The sequence below is a fragment of the Dipodomys spectabilis genome, unplaced genomic scaffold (assembly GCF_019054845.1).
Source record: "Dipodomys spectabilis isolate Male_0828 unplaced genomic scaffold, ASM1905484v1 ptg000058l, whole genome shotgun sequence".
Lineage (NCBI taxonomy): Eukaryota > Metazoa > Chordata > Mammalia > Rodentia > Heteromyidae > Dipodomys > Dipodomys spectabilis.
Window position 1 is genome coordinate 1,269,972 of NW_024870735.1, and position 12,023 is coordinate 1,281,994.

The 12,023-nt window shown below is 38.4% G+C and overlaps 1 pseudogene; it reads right to left on the bottom strand.

Annotated features, from left to right (window-relative positions):
- Window positions 1-1,601: 1,601 nt before the first annotated feature.
- LOC122108363 lies at window positions 1,602-5,016 on the bottom strand (annotated as a pseudogene).
- Window positions 5,017-12,023: the final 7,007 nt, after the last annotated feature.

Below are 12,023 nucleotides of genomic sequence, written 5' to 3' on the forward strand. Positions count from 1 at the left end.
GAGGCTATGCGCAACAGGGTGGAGGAAGCATGGCTGGTGGGTGCAGCTCCAGCCCAGCCAGGTCCAGGGCCACCGGGGAAGTTCGGACTGTAGATCTAGAACAGGCAGTGTGCCCCAGACCAGTGGGACTTCCAGGGACTTGCGTGGTGGCCAACACGTGCATGTTAGGAACTTCATAAGCATGGCCCAGGCATCTCCACGGAAAGGTGCATTCATTCCTGTGCCTCTCCTGTCTTCTGGACTCTCGCTGTCCTCCTGCTTCCTGCTGATGTACCAGGACACAGACCCCTCCAAAGGCCAGCAGAGAGCCGTTGCCAATGTAAATGCAGGAGGGTCGTTTATTATGGCTCGAGCTGGACTCACAAATCTTCCCTGACACAGCAGGTCAGAAATTGTGAGCCCCAATCTCTTGTTCAGCATGTTTTTTGTATTGTGTATGAAGCAGGTGGAAGGATCATTACAACACTGATTTTGTGATAGGTCGGTGGTTCGGAGTAAATCTAGTCTTAAGTTTATTGGTTGGGGAATGATCATTTCCAGTAAGGGCAGGGACTTTCTAACTTAGCAGTTGCAGGATAGGTTAAATCATACATAGCAAGCATATTATAAGTTGGGGTAGGTGGGGCCAATCACAGGAATGCTGAGGGCGCTATTCCTGGATTATTTCCCGACCTACATTGCTTCCTGATAGAGTTGGGAGATAATCGGTCAGGGCAGTCTGAGATTCCTGGACAGATCAGGGCTGTCTGATTTCTTAGTTATTTTTACTGTTACATTTTCTTAGAACATGAACTGACACTCTTTTTCCAGTAGCAGATATTTTCCTTAGAGTTTCTGAAATCACTGCCAACTTATTTGTCCTCTCACTGACACGTCCAACTACAGGAGTCAACTTCTCCACGCTGATGACAGGCCATCTCAGAGGTATTCACAGGGCTGTTTCCTCTCTCCATCTCAGGCCTTTCTACTGAAAGAACATCCTTACTAAAAACTTTTTAGTTGTTTCTAGTGAGGAAGAAAAGTAAGGCCTAGTTGCAGCCATGGAACCAAGAATTGAGGACCATGGCTAGAGCAAAACGCCCTGAGAAAAGATGGATTCATTTTTGTCAAAGACATAAGTCTCTATGGGAACTCTCATTCTAACTGATTTTCTTCCCAGTAATATATTCACAGAATATGTAGACTATGTAATGAATGAACAATGACATATGCATAATATTTGCGAATATGGAGGGAATTAAGAAAAAACTGCAATGGCCAGAAGTAACTGGTTCCTTGAAAGAGAGCTGGTAGGTTCTTTGTTTGGCCTCTAAGCCTTTTAGCACAGTATTTTGTATTGCATTCAAACATATGAAGTTCTTAAAATGTAAAATCAGGACAAATAGTTAAAAATAAGGAAATTTTCCTAATAAAGTATCACAAACTGCATCTTTCAATTCAGAAGTACTTAACTTGAAATTTTTCTCACGTTAAATTGCCTTTTGTTCTACCTAAGAGTTGATATTGGAAAATTCCTAAAGAGAATTTTTTTTTCTTTTCTTCCTTTTTAAGGAACCATAGTGAGGTCCATCTGTTTCTGCTGTGAGCTCTTTCTTCCACTTACTGCCCAGTTGCTGTCAATACTCATCCCCATACGAGACAAGCACCTCACATCCTGCCTTGATGATATGACAGGTTTGGTAGAAGATCTACCTGTCGTACAGAAAGGCCCTCGGATTCTGATTCTCAGCTTACCTGCCACAGTTCATATACCTAAAGTTGAAGCAGGCACAGGAAGGAAACATAAGAGGGTAAGTTTCTGCTCCCTTTGGATCTACTCCTAATACTCATCCACTCTAGAACTCTAAGTGCACTGTTTTCAAAGCCCAGTTCCAGACTTCTCTTAATCCTTATTTGTCAAAAATAGATTGATTTCCATATTCTCTAAATTGAGTTAAAGTTTATGTCATAGATTTGGTTGGGGACATGTACTCTGTTTCTAGATTAGCACACATCATTTGACATTTGGCCCAAGTAATTTTCCTTAGATTGGACTCACTCATGCACCTGTCACCACTATGTTCCCATAGAAATTCAGAGAACCCTTTGTCTTATAAAGACAATAGAGGGAAATTTGTTTATTCATGATGTCGTTTCATGATAAGACAATGGTTCCCCATGGCACAGGGCTGCAGGACATATCACAGACCCACTGCTTTCTGAACCTCACCACTGCTCCAACTCTACTTCTACGTGTTTGAGTGTACCCTAATAGACTAAAGTTCTTTCCTGTAGGTTGTTAGGGCACTATGTAATTTGCAAAAACTAGGAAGAAAAATTATAGTTAAATACTCCTACAATGAAATTGTCATTTCTGTCTCTACATGTGTTTCGCAATTACTCAGGGAATATGATTTATTCAACTACTGAGGGTAATTCTTTGACTTGTATACAGTATGTGCTTTATAGATGCAGGATCTATGAATGAAGTTAGGCCCTTTGCTTTTTCTTCTGATGTCTTAATTTTGTCTCTCATGGAAATCTTTATTTTGATACAGTACACATATATATGCATACATGCATGCATACATACATACATACATACATAGCAGAGCTAATGATTGAACTCAGTAACTAAACTTAACTCTTGCAATACAATACTCTACCACTTGAACCACTAGCCCTTTTTGTGTTGTTTATTTTTGAGGTATTTTTTGTCTGTCCAGGGGCTTAAACTCTGTGCCTGAATGTCCTTCAGCTCTTCAACTCAAGGCAAGCGCTCTACCACTTGAGCCACAGCGCCGCTTTTGATTTTCTGGTGGATTATTGGAGATAAGAGTTTCACAGCCTTTCTTCCATGGGCTGGATTTGAACCATGATACTCATATCTGAGCTTTCTGAGTAGCTACTTCCAGGTTTGAGCCACCAATGCGCAGTTTATTTTTGAGGTATTATTTCCCCTGCTGTCCTGGGTTGCCATCCTGCTTGTGCTGGCCTGGGTTGCCATCCTGCTTGTGCTTGCCTGGGTTGCTGGAGATACTTCACTTTATCCAGCCGTTGTACTTCCACTGTGGCTGGGATAACAAATGTGCACCAACGTGCTCAGCCATTGGAAGTAATTGGGGTCTTATAATCTTTTATGCTAGGACTGGCATCAGATTGAGATCTCATCATCTCTATCTCAAAAGTCCAAATTAAAGGTTGAGCTATGGAACCCAGCTATACTATTCATATTTTTATTTCTTTTCCCTCAAACATTCATAATTTTGAAAGCACCAAGTACAGCAAAAGAAAAATGGAGATATGGGAATCCATTGAGAAAGGTGTGATGATCACAGTGCAAGTCTTGTGAGGAGAATATCTTCTTAGGAACCATGAAAATGACTGCTGGACTCACTCCAGATGGCCGGGGATTTATCTTTTGCATCTACACATAGCGGTTTCTCCTTTTTGTGATCTGAGTTTCAGAAAGACAAGCTAAAGGCTTTTGAGTAATATTCAGCAAAATCACATTACTTGAGTCCAGTGATGCTCTTTGAGCCTGCATGGATTCAGCAGTTGTGAACACATAGGATGCCGTCTACACATCTGAGGGGATTTATCATAGTCCTAAATGAGGCTCCTTAAGCATGGATGCACTTTGCCTCTAACACACTCTGTTTATATGCACTATACTTTGATCCTAAATCAGAATGTCCATGTTTATGCAGATTCCACAAACACATACAACTATTTTGTCCATGTCCTAGCAATGTTTCATTGGAGGCACAGGGGGACACATGGAGTTAGAGAAAGTGGGGAAAGGGAGGGCATTTCTTACCATCCAGGAGTACCTATTGTCTGCATCTTCATCTTCTATGATCTAGCCCTCATAGGGGCTAAACTGCAAACCCAATGGCAGATCAGATTCCTCATTCCATACTCTAAGCCCAGCCTCAGGAATACTGTACTGACGAATTCTCAGCCCAGTGGGCAGACTGAGGACTGAATGGTCATAATGCCCCTTGTCCACCACATTGTCTCTTACAAATATAGGTGGCCCATGAACAGTGTAGCTGTTGATGAAGAAGTTCTGACACTGCTCACAATCTCAGGCAAGAGCAGCAAAAATTAGTAAAGAAATATGTATATTCAGGGGCTTGGAAGGTGGCTCAGTGGTAGAGCGCATGCCTTGCATGCCAGAGGCCCTGCGTTCGATTCCTCAGCATCACATAAGAAAAAAGAAAAAAAGCTGGAAGTGGTGCTGTGGCTCAAGTGGTAGAGCGCTAGCCTTGAGCTGAAGAGCTGAGGGACAGTGCCCAGGCCCAGAGTTCAGGCCCCATGACCAGACCCCCAAAAAATAAAGAAATATGTACATTCTCAGATTTAACAATCATGAGAAAGAGCACAGAATGCATATCATTGTCACTTAGTTCTTCATGTGAAGTTACTAGAGTAAACTAGTAATTGGGGGCCGAATGACCTGATGAATTATTATAAAAGCACATTTGCCTTCTGTTTGACCAAGCACAGAGGGTTACTTACACAGGTAATCATCATCCTGGGGTTTAGGGATATCTCCATAAGCATAACTCTTTCTTTCCTGTAGGCTGTATATGCTCATTTTTACCTCCTTTTTCCTACGTCCATGTTAAAAATCAATGGTTAGTTAAGTTGGGGATCAACAATGTTTGTCCCTATTTCTTCAGAAAAGTAAAATCTCTTACTACCAAATTATCATCTATTCTTCTCACATACTCTGGTCCCCCATTAACCTTTGACTCAGAGATACAAAGACTTCACTTTAACATTAACTACAGGTTTCTAATTCAATTTTAAGTTTTGACCATTCCCATTTTCAGGTTTAATTTCTACTTCATTAAATTTCTTATAAAGTGGTCATTGATGAATTTATTCATTCAGAATATTTGTTGAGGTTATGTTAAGTATTGAGCAAAGACCTGGACATACAGGATTGAAAATGTGTGGTCACAGATTTATTAGACACTTTGCGTGTATCTATTATTTTACCTTTTACTTATCGTTTTCAGACAACATGCAGGCTGTACATATTTTTCTTGCCAGTCCTGGGGCTTGAACTCATGGCCTGGGCACTCTCCCTGTGCTTCTTTTGCTCAAGGCTAGCACTCAACAACTTGAGCCACATTGCCACCTCTGGCCTTTTCTGTTCATGTGGTTCTAAGGAATAGAACCAAGGGCTTCATTCATACAAGACACATACGCTACAACAAGCCACATTCCCAGTGCAGTCTGTGCATCTTTATCCATGTTCTTCAGATTAACATTCAGAAGTCCAGGGAGATTGTAAAATGTGTCATGGCGTAAGTGCCTCCATGTGGATAATAACCCAAGTGTGTAACTTCATTGTCAAATTCTTATGTGCTGCTCATTGGAAACCTAATTACTAGTTCCACAGCTTAGTTCAGCCTATGTTTGAACTTTCCAAAGTCCACCTCACATAGTCAGATTACCCTCATCAACCTTGCTAGAATTTCCAAAATTAGTAAATTTCCCAAGTTATTTTCTCTTACCCAAGTTTTGTTTGCAGTATTGTCCTTGTGTATTTGCTTCTCCAGGAGTGAACCCTGGTTTCTGTGCCTCTTCTAATCCACTTGACTTTGAGAAATTTATAATTCCTGAGAACTTCTTCAAACTAGGTTCCTTACCTAAGGTTGTCTTGGGCATTCCCTTCAATGAAAGTCACATATAGAATTAGAATCTAATTCCTAAGGCTTTCATCTCCTATCAGTTTTCTCTCAAATCCATATAAGTTAGACTGAGGGAGGGAGAGCACTTGAGAATACAAACCGAAGAGCAAACAAGGTCTGTGAATGAAGGAAATGAAGCTTGGAAGAAGACATGTCTAATGGAGACATTTAATGAAAGAGGACACGGGGAAAGTGGAGAATTACAAAACTTGGCTGGAAAAAGATATGACAGAGCAGTGAGAATAGGAAGAAATTATTGGCAGAAATCTATATGGACAATTAAGTACATTCAAATTGCAACTAGGTATAACAGATGACTTTGAAATTAGTTTGACTTTTTTCTATGTAATTTTGCCTGAAAAAGTATGTACCATCTAATAACTGTATAAATTGGTATACATGTCTGTTTCTGATGTGATAAGGTAAAAAAAATGTGATACGGTAAAAAAAGAAAATGTTCATCAGGCAGACTATGGTGACTCGTGATTGTAATCCTAGCTATTCAGTAGGCTGAGATTTGAGGATTAAGGTTGGAAGCCAGCCCAAGCAGTAGTAAGACTCATATCCACTTAACCACCATAAAAGCCAGGAGTGGTATTGTGGTTTAAGTTGTTGAGTGCTAGCCTTGCTAGCACAAAAGGAAGGATCTGGAACAGTGATTAAGTGCTGATTGTAAGTCTCAGGCCCAGCACCAAAAAAATTTCACCAAAGAATCTTGTGAATTATTAAAATACAGCATCAATGGGACTAAGCATTTCTTTCTGCTTTTTTTTTTCCAGTCCACGGCCTGGGCCCTTTCCCTGAGCATCTTTGGCTTGAGGCTAGCACTTTACCACTTGAGCCACAGCGCCATTTTCAGCTTGCTTTTCCTGTTTATGTGGTACTAAGTAATCAAACTGAGGGCTTCATGCAACCATGCAACCATGCAACTATTAAGCTACATTCCAAGGCCCTAATCATTTGTTTTTGAGCTCTGATATAAATTTACTTTCTGTGACATCTCTAGTTGAAATAAATTAGTTGAAATTGAATTTGAAGATGTTAACTTCAGTATTTCTCGAGCCTGTTACTTTTACTTAAATTTCCAAACTGATTAATTATTTCATATATTGATTATAACTTATTGTTTATCCTGAAAATATTGAGGGGGGTTCAGTTGAGACCTCAGACATCTGAAGAAAGATCAGTTATTTTCCAACCACTCAAAAGACTCACATGTAAAGGCTACAGCTAAACAAACAACTATGGAAAGTTCCAGAATCAGCTAAGTAAAGCTCAGAAGAGGGGACCAATCCTCCTCTTCCTCACAGAATTGAGATTTGAAATTAGCCTCAGAAGGATATGTATCTATGTGAAATATTAAGTCACTTTTTTTAGTTGTCACTTCTAAGCCATCAAATTTGAAACTCCTTAGGGCTGGGGGCTGCTTCTTAACAGAAGTGTCCTTTTACAATAGAAGGAATTTTCTGGGTATCGGTAAACTTTCCTTAAAACTTACAAATAGTGTGGATTTATTGGTGCATCTATCAGTTTGGTAAAACAAAATGAAGAGAGGTTGGAACAGAGATTGGAACAATCATTCAGTGAATGGTGTGAAGGTGTATGGCTAAGATAGCTAAGACTTATAATGCTGTGTAAGTATTTATGAACTTGTAAGTGCCTTTAGAGAAAATGTATTGGTAGACTTCACCACCACTAGGTGTTATCTCAGACACAATACATTTTTAGGTTTCAGTTTTCTCATCACATAAGTGATTATAGTTTACTATTTGCCTCATTATGTTGTTGTAGTATTCAAATATATTTGTTCATGGGACATTTAAAATAAAGTCTAAAATATTGTGAAAATAAAATAAGTGGTAGTGATTATTGTGGATATGAATTGAATCTTAGAATGAATATGATAAGAACAGAAGAGATCAGGAAAAGGAAGCAGATGTTCCTAGGGCTTCTTCTCTTACTTGGAACCATGAAGAAAGTTTACTCATCAATAGAATTTGGGAGACATTTATCTTCTGACGCTTACTCTGTTCGGTTCTGAAGGTCACCCAAGAAGGTTTGACTAAAAGTGATGAGAAATCGGAATTTTGGTTACAAAATATCTCCAAACTGTGGATTCTCATTTTTGATAGCAAATCTCAGTCAGAGAGAAAAGACTATTTTAGGAAAATGTTTTCTGAATTATCATTAAGGCTTGTCCTTATATTTTTTCTTAAATTTCTTCAAACCTAGACAAAACCCATCTTTGCTTCACTCTGTGTTCATAAGCTATCTGTTATAATTTAATTGACATTTGGTGGCAAGAAACACTAAGCAAATTAGAAACAAGAGGGAAAGATTATTTAGTTAAATAGCATACATCATGGTCAACTTAGTTTCATTTCAGTGATGAAGGATTGTTTAACACACATAAATCTTTAAGCACAATGCAGCACATAAGCAGATCAAGGACAAAATTCACACAGTCATTTCTCTGGATGCAGAAAAAGCCTTTGACAAAAGTAAACATTCTTTTTTTATTTGGTCAGTTGTGGGGCATGACCTGTGGGCCTGGATGCTATCCCTCAGCTCTTCAGCTCAAGGCAAGCATTCAATCATTGAGGCACAGCACTACTTCCAGTTTTCTGGTCATTTATTGGAGGTAAGAGCTTCACGGACTTTCCTGCCCGGGCTGGCTTTGAACTGTGATCCTCAGAGCTCAGTCTACTGAGAAGTCAAGATTACAGGTGTGAGCCACCAATGCCCAGCTAAAGTCAGCATTCTTTTATCATAAAAGCCTTGAAGAAACTAGTGATACTGGGTATATATCTCGATAGAATTATGGGTATATGTGAAAAATTAAATCATTTCTGCTAATAGCAGGAATGACACAAATGTCTATTTTTTCACTTTTTTCCCATGTTGAATGCAATCAAGCCACAGAAATAAGCAAAGAGAAAGAAATAAATAGGACAAAAGGGAAGAAAACATTTTAATTATGCTTGTTCACAGATAACATGATCCTGTATTTAAAAGATCCTAAAAATTTCCACAGAAAAATTCTAGATCTTATAAATGCTATTGGAAATGTGCCAGAATATATGATCAAAATGTAAAAATCATTAGCTTGTCTGCCAACAATGAACAGTCTGGAAAAGAAATCAGAAAAATCACAATAGTCTCAAAAAATTAGCTTAAGATTGTGCTTAACTAATGAAGTAAAAGACTTCTATAATGAAAAGTATAAAACCTCAAATAGAACTGAAAGCCAACCTGGGCAAGTAAGTTTGTGAGACTCTTATTTCCAATTAAGCACCAGAAAATAGGAAGTGGTGCTGTGGTTCAAGTTGTAGAGTGCTCACCTTGAGTTGAAGAGGTCAGAGAAACACTCAAGGCAACTGTCAGGACTGACAATGATGATGATGATGATGATGATGATGATAATGATAAACTTAAAAATGGGCACTATGGATTGCATTTCATTCTTTCAAAATTATAAGATGAATTCCCAATCCTCAAAATATTATTTGGAGATGGAGCCTTTGGTAGGTAATTAGGGTAAGATGACATCATGGAGGTGAGGCCCCAGATGGATTTAACTTTCACAGAAAAAGAAAAGAAAGATCCTTTCCATCTCAACTGTTCCTCCTTTCCCAGTCATGAACATACCAAGATTTCATGTAGATACACAATGAGATATAGGCCATCTATAAACCTAAAATAGATCCTTCACCAGAACCCAGTCACACTAGCATACTGGTTTGAGCTTTCAAGCTTTCAGAAATATGAGAAATAAATTTTTATTTAATTAACTCACTGTATACTATTTTGTTATGGCAGACTAAGTTGAACACACAATGAGAAAAACACTGGAATTCACCGTTTTTACAAAGAAGATACATAAATCTTTGTATGTGGCTAACAAATGTATGAAAATATGCTCAATATTACTAAACAGTAGGGAAATGTAAGTAAAATGTCAATGACTCCTTAGGATGCCTAATATAAAAATAAATAAAATGATGCTGGATGCTGGGCACTGGTGGCTTTCGCCTGTAATCCTAGCTATTCAGGAGGCTGAGGTCTGATCATGGAGCAAAGCCAGCCTAGTCAGGAAAGTCTGTAAAACTCTTATCTCCAATAAACCATCAAAACAGCAAAAGTGTCGCTATGGCTAAAGTGGTAGAGCACTAGCTTTCAGCTAAAGAACTGAGGGACAGCACCCAGGCCCAGAGTTCAAGCCCCATGACCAACAAAATAATGGGACCTTTGTTCGCTTCTAGTAGAGATATAAAATAGTGCAGTTGCCTTGGGAAACAGTATGAAAAGCACTCTAAAAATTAAAAGCATAACTAGCTTATTATCTAGCAATCCAATTCCTGATATACATAGAGACAGGAAGGAAGGAGGAATGGAAAGAAGTAAGGAAACAAGGAATGTAAATAGATCCTAAATAGATATTGGCACATTCAGCATAACTGCAGCATTATTAATACTATTGACAGTTGTAAAGAGGTTGCATAGGAAAACATAGACATTATATATGAGTTCCAAATTACATAACCATATAAAGGAAGAACAGTTAAGGTTCACTTGTCTTTTCCCAGGTTTATCTAATGTGAATAACATAGACAGGGGCAACATTTCCACAGTCTATCATGGATATCATGTCTGGTCTGTTCTTTCTATGTGAACTCTCCAAATGAGGGCATTTGACCACATAACTCCTCTGTGATATATAAGTGCATACCACACTGGAAACCCTTCAAAAGCACAATCTTACTTGGGTCAATTTGACCAACAGAAGAATAATACCAAAATCTTGAACAGAGAATCAAGTAGAAATGGATCAATATCGCCATGACTCCATCTCTCAACTTCATTAGGAAATTGGTTCTATTTTTGACAGTTTCCATTTTTGTTGAGATTGTTCAATGTCTTTCTCTGCGTGGCAATTTCACTAAATGGACTACCTTCCATGGTCTTTCATGAGATTGCAAATGACTGCAAATAAGTCAATAAATATATGTGTTCCAGGTGTTAGATAGAAAATCAATGCATCAAGAAAACATGGAATATAATAATGTATCAAATTGCTGTATGTACTTATCTACGCAATAGAAAGTGATGAGAATCACTTTTTACTTGAATTTTACCATACTAAACATCTAGCAGAGTCCTACCTCTATCTATATCTCTCTCATCCCTTGGATTTTTGCAACCATCATCTAACAAGCTTCTCTTTTGCCAAGTTTCTAATTTTTACATTGCTATCAGAATTTTTACCAAAACTATTTTTAATAGTGATTTGATAAGTTATCAGAAGAGAGCGAGGTTAAGGGACAGCAGTGGTGATAGAGAGATACTCATCTTCCTAACAACTCCACTTTCATCCTCCAGAAGAGTGAGAAAAATCAGGCTCTTACCATCATCCATACTGATATTTTATTATAACTCACTCAACAGAACAGCAGAATAAGTTAAGAGTGAGTCAATTACAAGTGGCTCATCTCCAGTGATTAATTAAGCACTGAAATAATTTTGGTGTTACTCATCCATAACCAAATGCAGAATTCTCTTCTTTTTATTCACCATCCAAAGAAACCCAAAGTGGATCTATGGCTCAAATGGTAGAGCAATAGCCTTGAGCAAAAATGTTTAAGGGCAGTTCCTAGACTCTGAGTTTAAATTGTAAGATATATGTCCGCACACAAAGAAAATGTGTTCCCAAATATCTGTCCTTCCATGTTCTTTGAATGTTATATGAATGATCTAGGGATAAATGGTGTCCAGACAGATTTTAGGCTCGTGCACATTTTGTAATAAACAAGATCTTCCATTCAAAAACTGAACTGGAAGAAGTGTCATCTGTGTTATGAGGAATGGACCACACATACAGTGGAGACTTTAGGGGAGGAGTGGAGAAATCTTTGCTCTCATGTCCTGGGCTTAACTCAGGACAGTTTTCACATCTATTGTTCCCCAAAGCACTTGGTGATCATCTGACTCCAGTCTCAAAGGGCTGGAACTCTTATTTATGAGAAGAGTTTATAAAATTAACATGAGAAGTCATTGCTTATTATAGAGACACAAGTCAACAACTTTATGCTTTTAATCACTCTGCATGCCTGAAAGTAATAATGCTCATCACTTGTGTCCAAATCCTTTGAATAATATTCAAGTATATATATCCTACTCAAAACAATGAAAGGATAGGAATTCTTGGTTCAGTGAATGCTTAAGAGTAAGGAAAGATTTCCCATTACACCTAGGTTACCTCTGCAATGATGGATTTCTCTTTATAAATTACGGAGATCTGTGACAACAATTCTCCCACATTGGGTTTCTTTTCTGTGT